The following is a 14,240-nucleotide window of genomic DNA, read 5'->3' on the forward strand; positions in this document are numbered from 1 at the left end:
TGCTGTCATTCTTTTTATTCACCCATATGGTATAATGACTCAATACATTGTTACTATTATTGCTTTAAACAGTTATCAGTTAAATCAACTAAGATTAAGACAAATAAAAGTTTTATTTTACCTTCATTTATTCCCTCTCTGATGCTTTTCCTTTCTTTATATAGATCCAAGTTTCAAAGTTATTTTCCTTCTGCCTACAGAACTTCTTTTATTTCTTCTGGTGATGAATTCTTTGTTTTTTTTTTCTGAGAAAGTCTTTATTTATCCTTTACTTTTGATGAATAATTTCATTGAATATAGAATTCTAGGTTGGTAGGGCTTTTCCCCCCAACACTCTAAATATTTCACTCCACTTTCTTCTTGCTTGCATTGCTTTTAACAAAAAGTCCGTTGTAATTATTATCTTTGTTGCTCTATAGGTAATGTATTCTTTTTTTCCTATAGATTCTTTTAAGATTTTCTTTTTGTTTTTGGCTTTCTGTAGTTTGACTATGACACACAGCTATGTATGTGAGGGGTTGCAGTTGTTATTTAGTTTTCTTACTTATCCTGTTTGGTGTTCTCGGCCACCTAGGTCTGTAGTTTGTCTGGCATTAATTTTGGAAAATTCTTGATCATTATTCAAATATTGCTTCTGTCCATTCTCACTTTCTTCTCCTTCTCATATTCTTATTACATGTATGTTATACTTTTTAGTCTTGTCCCACTTAGATATTCTGCTCTGGTTGTCTTGTCTCTCTTTTTATCTCTTTCCATTTTAGTTTGGGAAGTTTCTTTTGACACATGTTCAAGCCCACTGATTCTTTCTTCAGCCATATTGACTCTACTGATAAGTCCATCAAAAGCATTCATTTTTTATGTTACTGTGTTTTTTATTTCTATAACTTCCTCTTGATTCTTTCTTGAAGTTTCTATCTCTCTGCATATATCCTCCATTGTTCTTGCCTGTAGTCTACTTTTTCCATTACAGCCCTTAACAATAATCATAGTTATTTCAAATTCCCTGTCTGGTAATGCCCATATCTATGTCACATCTGAGTCTGGTTCTGCTGATTGCTTTGTCTCTTTAGACTGTGTTTTTTCTTACCTTTAGAGGGTTGATATTAATCTGGTTAGAAGTTAGGCTGTTTTACACATATCCTGAACATATTGGTGCCAGAGTCTTCAAATGCTAGTGTGGCTTTAGTCACTCTTCCTTCCTGTCACAGTAATGAGGTGGGAAAAGGGTGCCATTTTTTAAAAAGCTGGGAGGCCAGTGTGGTAAACTGATTACAAAACAGCCTTGATTTTCCTTCTCTGTACTCATGCTCTTTGCAATATGTGCAGTCACTCTCATCAAGAAGTGGAATCTACATCTCCACCCCTTCAATCTGGGCTGGTCTGTGACTTGTCTAAGCATCAGAAGTGTCTATCCTGGATCTAAGCCTAGGCCTCAAAGGCCTTACACACTTCTGCTCTCTCTCTTGCTCCTCTGCCTTCACCATGGGAACAGGCTGGAGCTAGTCTGTTGGAGGATGAGACACATGGAACAAAGAGATTCTTCCTAGCCAAGGCCATCCTACGTCTGTCAAAGGCCAGTCAACTACCCAATAGGTAAATGAGTCCCAGCTGTGATAGAAACACTGCAAAGATCAGCAGGACCACCCTGCCAACCTACGGACTTGAAATAAATGATTTTTTTAAGCCACTGAGTCACTGAGTTTTGGGCTGGCTTGTTATACAGCATTATTGTGGCAATAGATAAGTGTTCCAACTGGGTACTCTCAGTATCTTACGAGATCCCTAGCTTTGTGACATAATCTGTTTTTTAAGTTCACCTACACTAATACCTTGTTTCAAATCCCTTAAAAGACTAGCTTGAGGGATTAGAGCACCCTGCCTTAGGGCAGGAGTATACGAAGCAGTACCCTGAGGGTCCCTTTCATCTGGTAGCAGGTAGCAATTTATCCATTTGAAATATTTCAAAACATTGTCAGCCTTTCCTTAAAGCCCCAGGAATGTAATGATTCACCTCTGTTCTTTTCTCTTTTGTCTGAGACATGTAAAGTGGTACTGCTTGGTTCTAGCAGAAACACCAAAGTGGATGCTGCAATCACAGACCCTAGTTTGAAGATCATTTTATAGTAATCTATTGTTGTCTTTCTTTTTTCCACTAGATTGGGCACTTTTCAAGAGCCAAGATCATTCATCTGTGTCCCCAGCACCCAGAAAAATGCCTGGCATAGAGAAGATATTCAGCAAATGTTAAAAGAATTAATGAATCAATGAGTTAAGCATGTCAAGACATTCAAATCTAAGAGAAGGTGTACAGAGAGGATAGTGTGGGTATCAGAGATGACAGATGTTGGAACTGGCTCACAGACAAAGAAAGTGGACTTTCTAGGAGGAAGGAGGAAGCTGCTAAGGCAAGATGTTGCCAGGAATAATAACTAGAATCTATGAAAGATGTGAGAGTGGTTACTGCTTAATCATGGCAGAAATCCAGAAAATCTGAGGTAATGGGCAGGGATGAAAGCTAGAGTGTTTTTTCTTGGAAAACTAGCTTTGAAGAGGCCTGTGAATAGGTTCCTTTGATCTTCCTTTCCTTACAGCTCTATCTAGGGATGACGTCTTCCTTATCTTCAATCCTGTCCTTGGGGCAGGTGAGGGTCACAGTGTGTACTCTCTACCACAACACAGGAAGAAGTCTTGAGGCCCGTTGGCATCCTCCCTGGATGTCACAATAATAAACGCATACAGCTAATGGCCCCTTGAATCACTGAGATAAATTGTCATATTTCTGGAATTCACAAAATTATAATTTTTTATTGTTGTCATCAGGTTTGGAGAACTGACATAGAGTTGTAAATATCTCCTTTACCAATCAAGTAGGAATGGAATAATATCATAATAAAGGTCAGTATTGCCAAAAGTGTTGCCCCAAAAAAGTCAGTATTACCTTAGACTCATGTATATATTATACATTGTCCTCATTTTTCCTATTTTGTCCTCAACCAGTGAGAGCATTATTCTGGATCTGTACCAGTCCATGTGTTGGAAACTTCTGGTATAAAGAATGGACAATTTTAACTAGGCCACAAGAACAATCTTAGGGCTTTCATGGACTACAGCAATAAAAGAAAGAAATATAGTCTGTCTGGAGTTAATCCTCTCTGTATTTCCTCTATAATATTACCTCTATAATAAGGACAGTGACTTTCCTGAAGTCCAGCTGACAGACTCTACCTGTTGTACTTCAATAAGGAGCTCTTTGTCAAACCTGAGTGTGCCCCAAAATTAATCCTCAGGATGATGAGAGGATTTGAAACCATGTTATATAACAAACTAGGACTTTTGAGCTGAGAAAAGACTTAGGTGTATTTACATGGTGGAGGGGACAGTGGTTAAATGGTGTAACTTCTGAACTATCTGCCTAGTATACAAGCCAATGACTTCCCCAGCAACCTTCCTCCAACAACCAAATTATGATCTTGCTTCCTTAGCCCTGGCTGAACAAAGCTAAGGCAATCAACTCTCTCCCAGAGTTTAGAATTGAGACTGAGCTACTCCAAGTAGTTTTTGGCTAAGGGAGTGTCAAGAAGAACTTCTAATAGAAAGAGCTCTTTAAAATCAAAAAGACTTCTCAGACTGCAAGTATATGTTCTTTATCTGAATTAAATCCCTTCTTTTCCCTTTCACTTCCTAAGTAGAGAAACTAAGTAACCATTTGCCAAGGTTCCTAGCCTGAGGATTCATATATCAGAAAATTATTTAGATCAGATAAAACCTAAAGAAGCTACAAACTCCAAGAGGCTGTAATACATTGAGATGATTTCAGGTGATTCCATGGATGGCTGTTTTTATTTTAATAAAAACTTTATTATGCTGGTTAGTTTCTTTTCATACATTTCAGTGAAAAAAAATACTTCTAGGACACCAAGCTCATGAATTCGTGAATATTGTTTAGAAAAAGTCCTCATATATTTAAGAAAAAGATGAGTTTAAAGACAAATATTACATGAATAATAGTATATAGTCAGAAAATAAGGAAATGACCATGGTAGTGAGTCACAAAGGAGGCTCAGGCACTCCCAGTTTTCAACAGAAGCAACTGAAATGTTAATGCTCTTTGATCTCACTGGTAAAAATTCTGGTCTAATAACTTCTGATTGTTCTATGCCTGTCTCAGCCTATCAATAACCAATGCTGTAGTTGGACCAGCCCTTGTGGTTCTTATTATGATCGCAAGATGCCCTTCAGCAACAACCATCAGGAAATTTGGAAAAAATAAAGGTTATGACTTAGAAGACCTGGAAATTACACAGCACACTTGGGGTAACACAGCGAAGGGGCGGGGGGGGGGGGGGGACACGAGAGAGGGAGAGAGAGAGAGAACGAGCATGGGCCTGAGGTTCTGCTTTTATTGGGCTTGATGGTGGGGGCCTAGGGGTATTGTGGGATCGCTCTTTATTGGTGAATTTAAAACATAATAGCGGGAATTTAAAGCATAGGAAGAGAAAAAACAAGTAGCCCAAATGGTCAGTTATTGAAATCAACCAAGATCTCTAAAACAAAGGAGCCTCAGTAGAGGGAGGCAGCCTGGCTCTTTATCTAGTTGTGTGGCTGCCAGTATGTTCCTTCAAGATAGCCCTCTTTGAAGTGGATGCCTCAGCAATCAAAGCGTAAGTCAAGCATTTGCATTACAAAAAGAAAAGCCGACTGTCAGGGTTTACTCTATAATCCATCCTGTGATGGGGAGGCATCAGAGTCAATGTGAGGACACTAACTGCCTGGGTAACTGATCTGCTAAAAGTCAGAGGTAGGGCATGTTGTACTCAGAAAATACACATCTAAATAAGATGATTCTAGCAAATCCTATAGTAATTATGTAGGCAATAGTCTGAAATCCAGTTTGTAGCCATTGTCACAAACTTGAAGGGTCCAGCCATGAAAATAAATTAGTGATCTTGGGGTCCTGGGAATTTGTTTAAGGTTTTGGGTAATACTGTGAAATGTTTTAACTTATTAGGCTATCTGGTCTAAGTAGGTTTGAACCTGTCCTGAGTTAGTAGATTTCTCCATATCTCATTGAACTAGTCTCTTAGTCCTGAGGATAGGTCAGTTAAGTTAAAGGGATGTGTCTCATTTCAGGAGGTGGTGATGCAGGTGGGCTCCCAATGGTAGGCCTCCATGGTGTAAATATTTGCATCAGGTTATTCAATAAAAGGCATTTCTATGTAAACAAGAGAAAAACAACAGTTAATGGTTGAAGCAGATATAAACCCAGTCTGAGTCTTGAGGGTGGATGGTTGAGAAGATTTCTAGATGTTGGGTTCAAAGCATCTTCAGGTGGATTGAGGGCAGGCAGTGGCAACCTGATAGGTTTTCCTGGTTTGCAGATTGAATGTCTGGTGATTTTTCTGAGTGGCTCATATAGCAACGGGCATGATTATTGTCCATATATGAGCTGTTGTGGTGATCTCTCTGAAGTTTATATCAAGTTGTCCCACTTTAGCTAGCATGGCTTTGGGAAAAGGACACTTTTAGTTCTCGATGATTCAAAGTAAGAAGGGTGGAAGAAAAATTGGAAACATTAGTTTGCCAAGTTGTAGCCAGATATTGGGGAAAATGAGAAGAATTCAGAATTTTGTCCAGTTTACAGGTAGAAAACAAACCTTCAGAGACAATTAACAGAACTTAGAATCAAATATCCACAAGTGTGTATTGTAGTTTCTACTGAAATGTAATTTTTCTCTGCACAATCACTGACATTTCTATCAAAGATGACAACAGTAAGACTAATTTATTTGCAAATCAAGTCTAGTTTCAATAAACTTAAGAATAATGATTGACTTCTTAAAGTAAATGATGAATGAAATAGCCTTCTTAAAGTCTGCTTTGCAGGAATCTTTCAAAAGGACTCTCAGATTGAACATTTAAAAGCCTCTCCAGGCTAAGAAGCTAAGCCAAGAAATCATTAGACTTCACCCGGAATACCTGTAGGTTTAGGTGAGTTCCTCTCTTCTCAGGGCCCAGAAAGCATCCTGAGGTTCCCAGGCCTACCAGAAAGCGACCTTCCTTATTTACTTGGTAAGGCTGCTGAAACCCTGTAAGCAAGGTACCAAGCCAATTTTTCCAAGAGGCTTTATTGGCTCCATAAAGTCAACCTTAGTTCCTTAAGGAGGTCTGATCATATCTGAGTCTATGTATGTCTCTCTCAAATATGATATCCCAGTCAAAGCCTTGGGAATATAACCAAATTTTCAAATTGTGTCCTGTTAGAAGGAGAACAGATTTTTATTATATTTGTGAAAATAACTGTATTACAATGAAAATAAGAATATTCACTGAGAGTTTCTGAATTCCGGTAGGGAGAAAATTCTTTCATCTTCCCAAAGGTATACTTTACCAAATTGCTGTAAGTTATAGCTATCTTAAGAAAAAAAGTTACTTAAATCTGGAAAACAAAAGATTAGATAACCAGCAATGTTTCAAACAAGTCATAAAAAATGGTAATCATCTTCATCAGTTCATTTAGTCCTATATAATTATTGATTTTGATCTTTGGTTAGGAGTTTTATTAATCCAGTTCTTTCTTAGAGTTATGTAAATTCTTACCCAGTTCAGTGGTATGATCTGAAAATTATCAGAAACCTGTACTTGTCAGAGTCCTTTCCATGAATCTCCTTTTAGATGAAGCACTTTTGTAAAAGCATCAGAGTAACACAATAACTGTCTGTAAATGACAAAAGACTTAAAAATGTCCATGGTTCAAGATTTGATGAGAGTTCATTGTAATGTAATTGACAAGGAAATTTGGTAATTTTGGTGAGACACAACATTTTAAGGTGAAAACTGGAAATATGATTGACAGTATTACATATCAGATTTTCAGGAATTTCATATAATTTCTGGAACATTTATATTAATGACATATTCACACAAGGATATCCATAAAGAAGGTGTAGCATTTTTTTAAATTTGACAATGCTTCACATATAATTTAAGATATCAAATAAACCTAATTAGTTTAATGTCTCTCTTTTTATAAAAAGAGAGAACAAATCTTTTGAGATGTTCCAGGGACCCTCTGGAAAGTCCCAAAGTTACTTCCAGGTCACAAAGACAATTTAGAATTTGATTTTTGGAAGCTTGTCAAAAATATTAAAAGGTTTTGGACACTTGACTAAATAGAATCACAGATTGTTATGAAACAATGTTTAATTATCTACTTAACCACAGTGACAAAGATTTTAAAGGCAAATACATAAGGTTGCATAGTTGTGAGCAAAACTTAGCTCTTTTCATATCGGGAAGACTCAGTTTTCTTAAGTAATCAAAGACCTGATTGAGACAACATGAAGTATAGGAAATTATTTTGATAAAACACAAAATCTTTGCTTTATAGCCAGATTACTTAAAAGATAAAGAAAGACATTTCATAATCTCTTATCAGGATCAGACCAGTATCCTAAGAAAACTGTCAGTTTATAAGATGAAATAAAATTGCATAAGCATACTATTGATAGTAAAGCTTTTTTATAAAGCATTTATAATAGCAATCCAATTTTAGCCAACTTGTCTACACAAGTTAGAATTTGCTCTCTCTGTCTCTCTCTCTCCCCATGATCTTGCTCTGTGGCCCCAGGTGTGCTGTGTAATTTCCAGGTCCTGTAGGTATTAAATCTTTATTTTTTCAAAGTTTCCTGATGCCTATTGCTAAAGGGCATCTTACAATAATAATAAGAACGACAAGGGCTGGTCCAACCACAACACTGGTTATTGATAGGCTGAGACCAGCACAAAACGATGTTATATATAATAAACCCAACAGTGAAGTCCACTGAGGCACTGGGCTTTAAGAAACTGGCTTGAATGATTCAGAGAGGAGTAATATTAGCTAACATTTAAGTGGTTAGGATCTGTCAGGCATCATATTAAGTGCTTTACAAGTATTAACTCATTTGATTCCTGCAACAACCTTGTGAAGTATGTCATTATTATTATGTCCATTTTCCAGATGGGCCAACTGAGGCACAGAGAAGTTAGCAGCTTGTCCAATTATCTGCCTCTTGTAAGTCACAGAGAACTTGCTTTTTCTTGAACAAGTCTCACCGTCCGGTCTGCTTATTTTGAATTTAAACTGGATTTTGGTTTCTGGGTGTTAAATTTATTCATTTTTAACTCCCTAGTATTAGCACATGCCTGGTACTTGGTAAAAAGAAAAAGAAACAGAAACAGAAAAATGAGTGAGTAAAGGAATAGGTGAAAGGATGGTAGTGGTTTGAATGGCCCTAAAATTTTCTCCACATTTGGTTATTTCTCCTTTTAAAACCATAGGATCTAGGCAACTCAATCAAAGAACTGAACGAAGTCCCCAGCCAAAGACCTCCTTCTTCTCATAGGCTGAGCTGTGGTCAAAGCTTGGACTTGGAAGACCCTCAACTCAGCTACTTAGAAAACACAAGATAAGCTGAGGGTTTGAGTTGCCTCTGATGCCTTAAAATGACCACTTTAGCCACTGATACCCTGGGGCCCTTTCAATTTGACTACCTCATTGCTGCCATAGTTCTCTTGCCCTATCACTCCCCTCTATTAAGAATGATCCCAAGACCCAGAAGAACTTCTTCCCAAAGGTCAGTTCTTCCACCAAGTGGAAATGTCTTAGTTACTACAAAGTTGCCTGGTAGGCTTGAGAGAGGGTGTGGAAAGGGGAGTAGGGACAGTGACACTTGAGACCTGTCTTGTACATGCCCAATACAGCCTCCATTACTTCAGGGACCAAGGATCTCAGGTTGGGGCTCTTTGCTATAAAGTGAGTGGGATATTCCCTGATTTCTAAGTTGTACACTGTGCTTGGCAGTTAGTCCATTGGTACATGATTCAGGAAAAAATATGAACTTTTAATCCTTTTAACAAGAGAGTTCAAGCCTTTTGCACTATAGTCATATTTAGGGCAGGAGAAAGCTTTCATTCCACAACCTCCTCCACTCATTTTTCCACCCTGCCTAGATTGTGCTTAAATTATGTTCCCCATAGCAAGCAGGTATTTTCCTTCTTTCATACTTTGTGGCTGAACTTGGCAATTATTAAATCAATATATCATTCAGGAACAAGTATGAACTTTCATCTCTTTGGCAGATAAAGACAAGTCTTTCATACTGAGCTCAAGAATGTCAGTCAATTTAAGGCCATTTTAACCTATAGAAGAAAATTAACTTTTATAATTCATCATATTGGTTTCTACTTTCCACCCCTACCCAGGAATTACTCACTCATGGTCAAGTATAGGAAAAAAAGGGATACAGGTCCAGAATCTTCTTTTGACTTTTCTAGTCTCTCTAATTTCTTTTTTTCACTCATTCATCTATTCATTCACTAGGTATTAATCACTTTCTATGCTCTTTATTTAGCTGGGCCTAGGTAGGCCTGTCTCCAAGGTTCAGGTGGGTTCAGAGAGCTCCCAACGAGTGTTTTTCTCACGTTAATGGCAGAAGTGCAAAAGAGCAAGTCCAGTTGCACAAATACATTTCTAGTCTCTGCTTGTGTCTAGTTTGCTAAGATATCATTAGCCAAAGCAAGTCCTATAGGCAAGCTCAAAGTTAAAGGACAGAAAAGTACACTCTGTCTGTGATGTGAGTAACTGTAAAATCACATGGCAAAATGTATAGACACATGAAGGAATAAACAATTGGGAATAATTACACAATCAATCACACTGACAAAAGACATTGTGATACATTTTCAAAAAGCCCTATGAACCCCAAGCACTATGGAATACCTAAAAAATTAAACTTAGGCAGGTCATAATAAAACTTTGAATACTAAAACTCAAATGTTTTAAAATTCAGATATGATGAGGCCAACAGATCAGGAAACAACTGCTGTTGAATAGACAGTTTGATACTCACAGTTTCCAGGAGGAGGTGGCATGCTACACCATGTAGAATCACATGGAGGAAGCAACTGGGTCAGTCTGGAGGCAGAAGGAGCAAGGAGAAAACATGGGCAAGAATCTTCATTGTGGTTTCTGTGGGAAAGAATGGGCAGGTTAGGACTGGCTAGTTTGAATCATTTCAGTAGGCTCTAGGGTGTAGGGACTATCTCTACTTGTCTACTACCTGGCTCTGGGGGTTATTAGGGCAGGGGGTAGTGGCTGGGTATTGTGAAAGCCCAGTAAAGAAAGTGGTTAGAGTATGGAGTATATGTGTATTAAATGTAAATGTATAATTTAATACATTGTTAAAACACATGTAATCATTCGCATAAAAGGCAGAAGGGGGGGCAAATGAATTTAACATGTTCTAAGGTCATTACTTACTCCCAAAGTTGATCTGTAAAATCAATGCAATCCCAATACAAAATTCAATGAGTTTTTAGGGAGGAGAATGAGAAATTAAGAATCCTAGAGTGTAGCCACCCCTGACGCAAGAAGGGTGAATAATCACTGGAAAAGGCTTGCCAACAAACTGTGACCCAGAGGTGAGAAGGCCAGTCAGCCAATGATGGGTAAGACCTCCAGGGGGAGGCAACCTAAGCCAGGCGCGGTTGCCTGGGGGCACAGATGGAGACACGATATCGGATATCGGGAGCAGGAGGAGCCGTTGCCTAGGAGGCCTTGCCTGCTCCGAGATAAAAATATATGAGCACAGCAAAAACATGATAATATCAAAACAGAGGCCGAGGGAGGGCTCCTTGAGAAATCACTAAGAATTCTTGGCATTCGCTAATTGCTTCATCCAGAATACCTGTGTATGTTTAACAGATGTAAGCTATGTATATATTGAAACGCTGGTTATAATAAACTCAGAGTGGCCATCAGCCCTCTCCGCATCTATCCTGATGTGTACATTGGATTGCGACACCGACACTAGAGTTTATATAAAAATACAAAGGGTCAAGAATAGAAAAAACAAAATTTTTAAGCCAGTTATATAAAATGTCAAACATACACAAAAGTAGACAGAATAGTATAATGCGCCTATCATTCATCTTCGACAGTTATCAGCTCATGGTCAATATTGTTTTATCTATAGCTCCACTCACTTTCCCTCTCTTTGAATTATTTGAAGCAAATATCAGACATATTTCAACTATAAATATTTCATTATATATCTCCAAAACACATAACATAAATCTAGGACTCTTTGTTCTATTTCCATAAAGAATGTATTGGATACTCTTATTTAAAAAAAGAAAAAAACAAATCTTAACTCCTACCTCACACTATAATAAAAATGAATTTCAGATGCTATGTAAATCTAAATATAAAAGATAAAACAACAAAGCTTCTGGGAGAAATTATAAAGTAATGTTTTTGTAAGCTAAGGGTAGAGAAAGACTTCTTAAACAAGATATAAAAAGTACTAACTACAAAGGAATATTGAAAAATTGACTATATTGTCTTGGTAATTATAGCCATTCTGACAGGTGTAAGGTGATACCTCACAGTAGTTTTGATTTGCATTTCCCTAATAATTAGTGATGTTGAACATCTTGGCATCTCCAATTACCTTTACTAAAAGACCATACTTTCCCCACTGCTTTGCTGGACCACCTTTATCATTATTAAAGTGTTCACTTATGTGTGGATTTGTTTCTGTGTTCTTGTTTCTATTCCTTTGGTCTATTTGTCTGTCCTGGTACCAATACCACACTGTTTTAATTACTATGGCTTTATAATACGTCTTGCTATCTGTTGGAGTAACATTCCCAACTTTATTCTTCTTCAAGATTGTCTTGGCTATTCAATAAATAAATTGTTAGGAATTAACCTATTCATGAGATATATAAATTAATTACATATTCGAACCATGATTCAAAAATAAACTAAAATACACATACATGCACATACACATCTATGACATCTATGAGAAAACTGAAAATTTGAACATTGGCAATAGGGTAAACAATTTGATAACGTGTATTTTGTTTTATTTTAGTGGTACTGTGTTATTGTGGTTATTTTTAAATGAATTATTGTGTTTTGGAGTACTATGTTGAATATGAGTGGCGAGAGTGGGCACCCTTATCTTGTTCCTATTGTCAGAGGGATGGCTTTTAGTTTTTGACCATTAAGTATGATACGGCTGTGGGTTTGTCATATATGGCCATCATTATGTTGAGATACTTTCCTTCTATACCCGTTTTATTGAGAGTTTTTATCATAAATGGATGTTGGATCTTGTCAAATGTTTTCTCTGCATCTATTGAGATGATCATGTTATTTTTATTCCTCATTTTGTTAATGTGGTGTATCACATTGATTGATCTGTGGATGTTGAACCATTCCTGCGTCCCTGGTATAAATCCCAGTTGGTAATGGTGTATGATCCTTTTAATGTATTGCTGTATTTGATTTACTAATATTTTTTGAGGATTTTTGAATCTATGTTCATCAGCAATATTGGCCTGTAATCTTCCTTCTTTGTGTTGTCCTTGTATGGTTTTTGTATCAAGGTAATGTTGACCTCATAGAATGAGTTAGGAAGCATCCTGTCCTTTGTAATATTTTGGAATAGTTTGAGATGGAAAGGTATTAAATCTTCTTTGAATGCTTGGTAGAATTCACCAGAGGAGCCATCTGGTCCTGGACTTTTGGTTTTGGGGAGGCTTTTGATTACTGATTCAATCTCTTGTAATTGGTCTATTCAGATTCTCTATTTCTTTTTGATTCAGTTTTGGGAAGTTGTATGAGTCTAAGAATTTATCCATTTCTTCTAGATTGTCCAATTTCTTCCAGATTGTCCAATTTCTTCCATATAGTTTTTGATACTATTCTCTTTTAATCCTTTGTATTTCTGTGGTATCTGTTGTAATTTCTCCTCTTTCAGTCCTAATTTTATTTGTTTGAGGCTTCTCTCTTCTTTTCTTAGTGAGTCTGGCTAGGGGTTTGTCTATTTTATTTATCTTCTCAGAGAGCTAGCTCTTAATTACGTTGATCCTTTCTAATTTTTTTTAGTCTATTTCATTTATTTCTGCTCTATTTTTTATCATTTCCCTCCTTCTGCTGACTTTGGGCTTTGTTTTTCTTTTTCTAGTTTTCTGGGTGTAGTTTAAGATTACTTATTTGAGATTTTTCTTGTTTGCTGAGGTGGGCCTGTATTGCTATGAATTTCCCTCTTAGACCTTCATTTGCTGCATCCCATAAGAGTTGGTATATTGTATTTTCATTTTCATTCATCTCCAGGTATTTTTTTTTATTTCTCCTTTGATTTCTTCATTGATCCAATGGTTGGTCAAAAGCATGTTGTTTCATTTCCACATATTTGTGACTTTCTCAGCTTTTTTCTTGTATTTGATTTCTGGTTTCATAGCATTGTGGTTGGAAAAGATGCTTGATATGATTTCAATATTCTTAAATCTATTTGGACTTACGTTGTTTCCCAACATATGATCTATCTTTGAGAACGTTCCATGTGCACTTGAGAAGAATGTATATTCTGCTATTTTGGGATTGAATGTTCTACTTATATCTATTAAGTCCATCTGATTTAGTGTTTCATTTAAATTCACTATTTCCTTGTTGACTTTCTGTCTGGATGATGTATCTATTGAAGTAATTGGGGTGTTGAGGTCCCCTACTATTATTGTGTTGCCATTAATTTCTTCCTTTAGGTATGTTAGCAGTTGCTTTATATACTTTGGTACTCCTGTGCTAGGTGCATATATGTTTATAAGTGTTATGTCCTCTTGGTGGAATGTCTCTTTTATCATTGTATACTGCTCCTCTTTGATTCTCATTGCCTTTCTTATCTTGAAGTCTGCTTTGTCTGATATAAGTATGGCAACACCTGCTTCCTTTTGTTTTCCATTTGCTTTGAGTATTGTCTTCTATCCCTTCACTCTGAGCCTATGTTTGTCTTTAGAGCTGAGGTGTGTTTTCTGGAAGCAGCATATTGTTGTGTCTTGTCTTTTAATCCATCCAGCCACTCTCTGTCTTTTGATTGGAGAATTCATTCCATTTACATTTAGAGTGATTATTAATATCTGAGGGCATAACACTGCCATTTTATTTCTTATTTTCCAGTTGTTCTTCATTTCCATTGTTTCTCTTCCCTTGTATTTCTTTTTTTATTTTATTGTGGTAACTTTGGTTTACAATGTTATATAAATTTCAGGCATACATCATTATATTTCAGTTCCTGTGTAGATTACATCGTGTTCACCACCCAAAGACTAATTACAATCCATCACCACACACATGTGCCTAATCACCCCTTTAGCTCTCCTTCCTCTTCTCTTCCCCTCTGGTAACTGCC

General features: G+C 36.9%; 1 protein-coding gene across 11 annotated transcripts in view; it reads left to right on the plus strand.

Moving 5' to 3' along the window:
• IL33 (interleukin 33) overlaps positions 1-14,240 on the plus strand; it is a 158,166-nt gene that overhangs the window by 48,620 nt on the left and 95,306 nt on the right. For 4 of the 11 annotated variants that reach the window (XM_070248330.1, XM_070248305.1, XM_070248306.1 and 1 more), the window contains exon 1: positions 4,781-4,798. The exons of 3 other annotated variants lie outside the window; for them this stretch is intronic. The gene's annotated coding sequence lies outside the window, so the exon portion shown is untranslated. Of the gene's footprint in view, positions 1-4,769; positions 4,799-14,240 lie in introns of those variants that run through there. 4 more of the 11 variants (XM_070248326.1, XM_023627334.2, XM_005604993.4 and 1 more) reach the window with 4 other exon arrangements.

The sequence above is a fragment of the Equus caballus genome, chromosome 23 (genome assembly GCF_041296265.1).
Source record: "Equus caballus isolate H_3958 breed thoroughbred chromosome 23, TB-T2T, whole genome shotgun sequence".
NCBI lineage: Eukaryota > Metazoa > Chordata > Mammalia > Perissodactyla > Equidae > Equus > Equus caballus.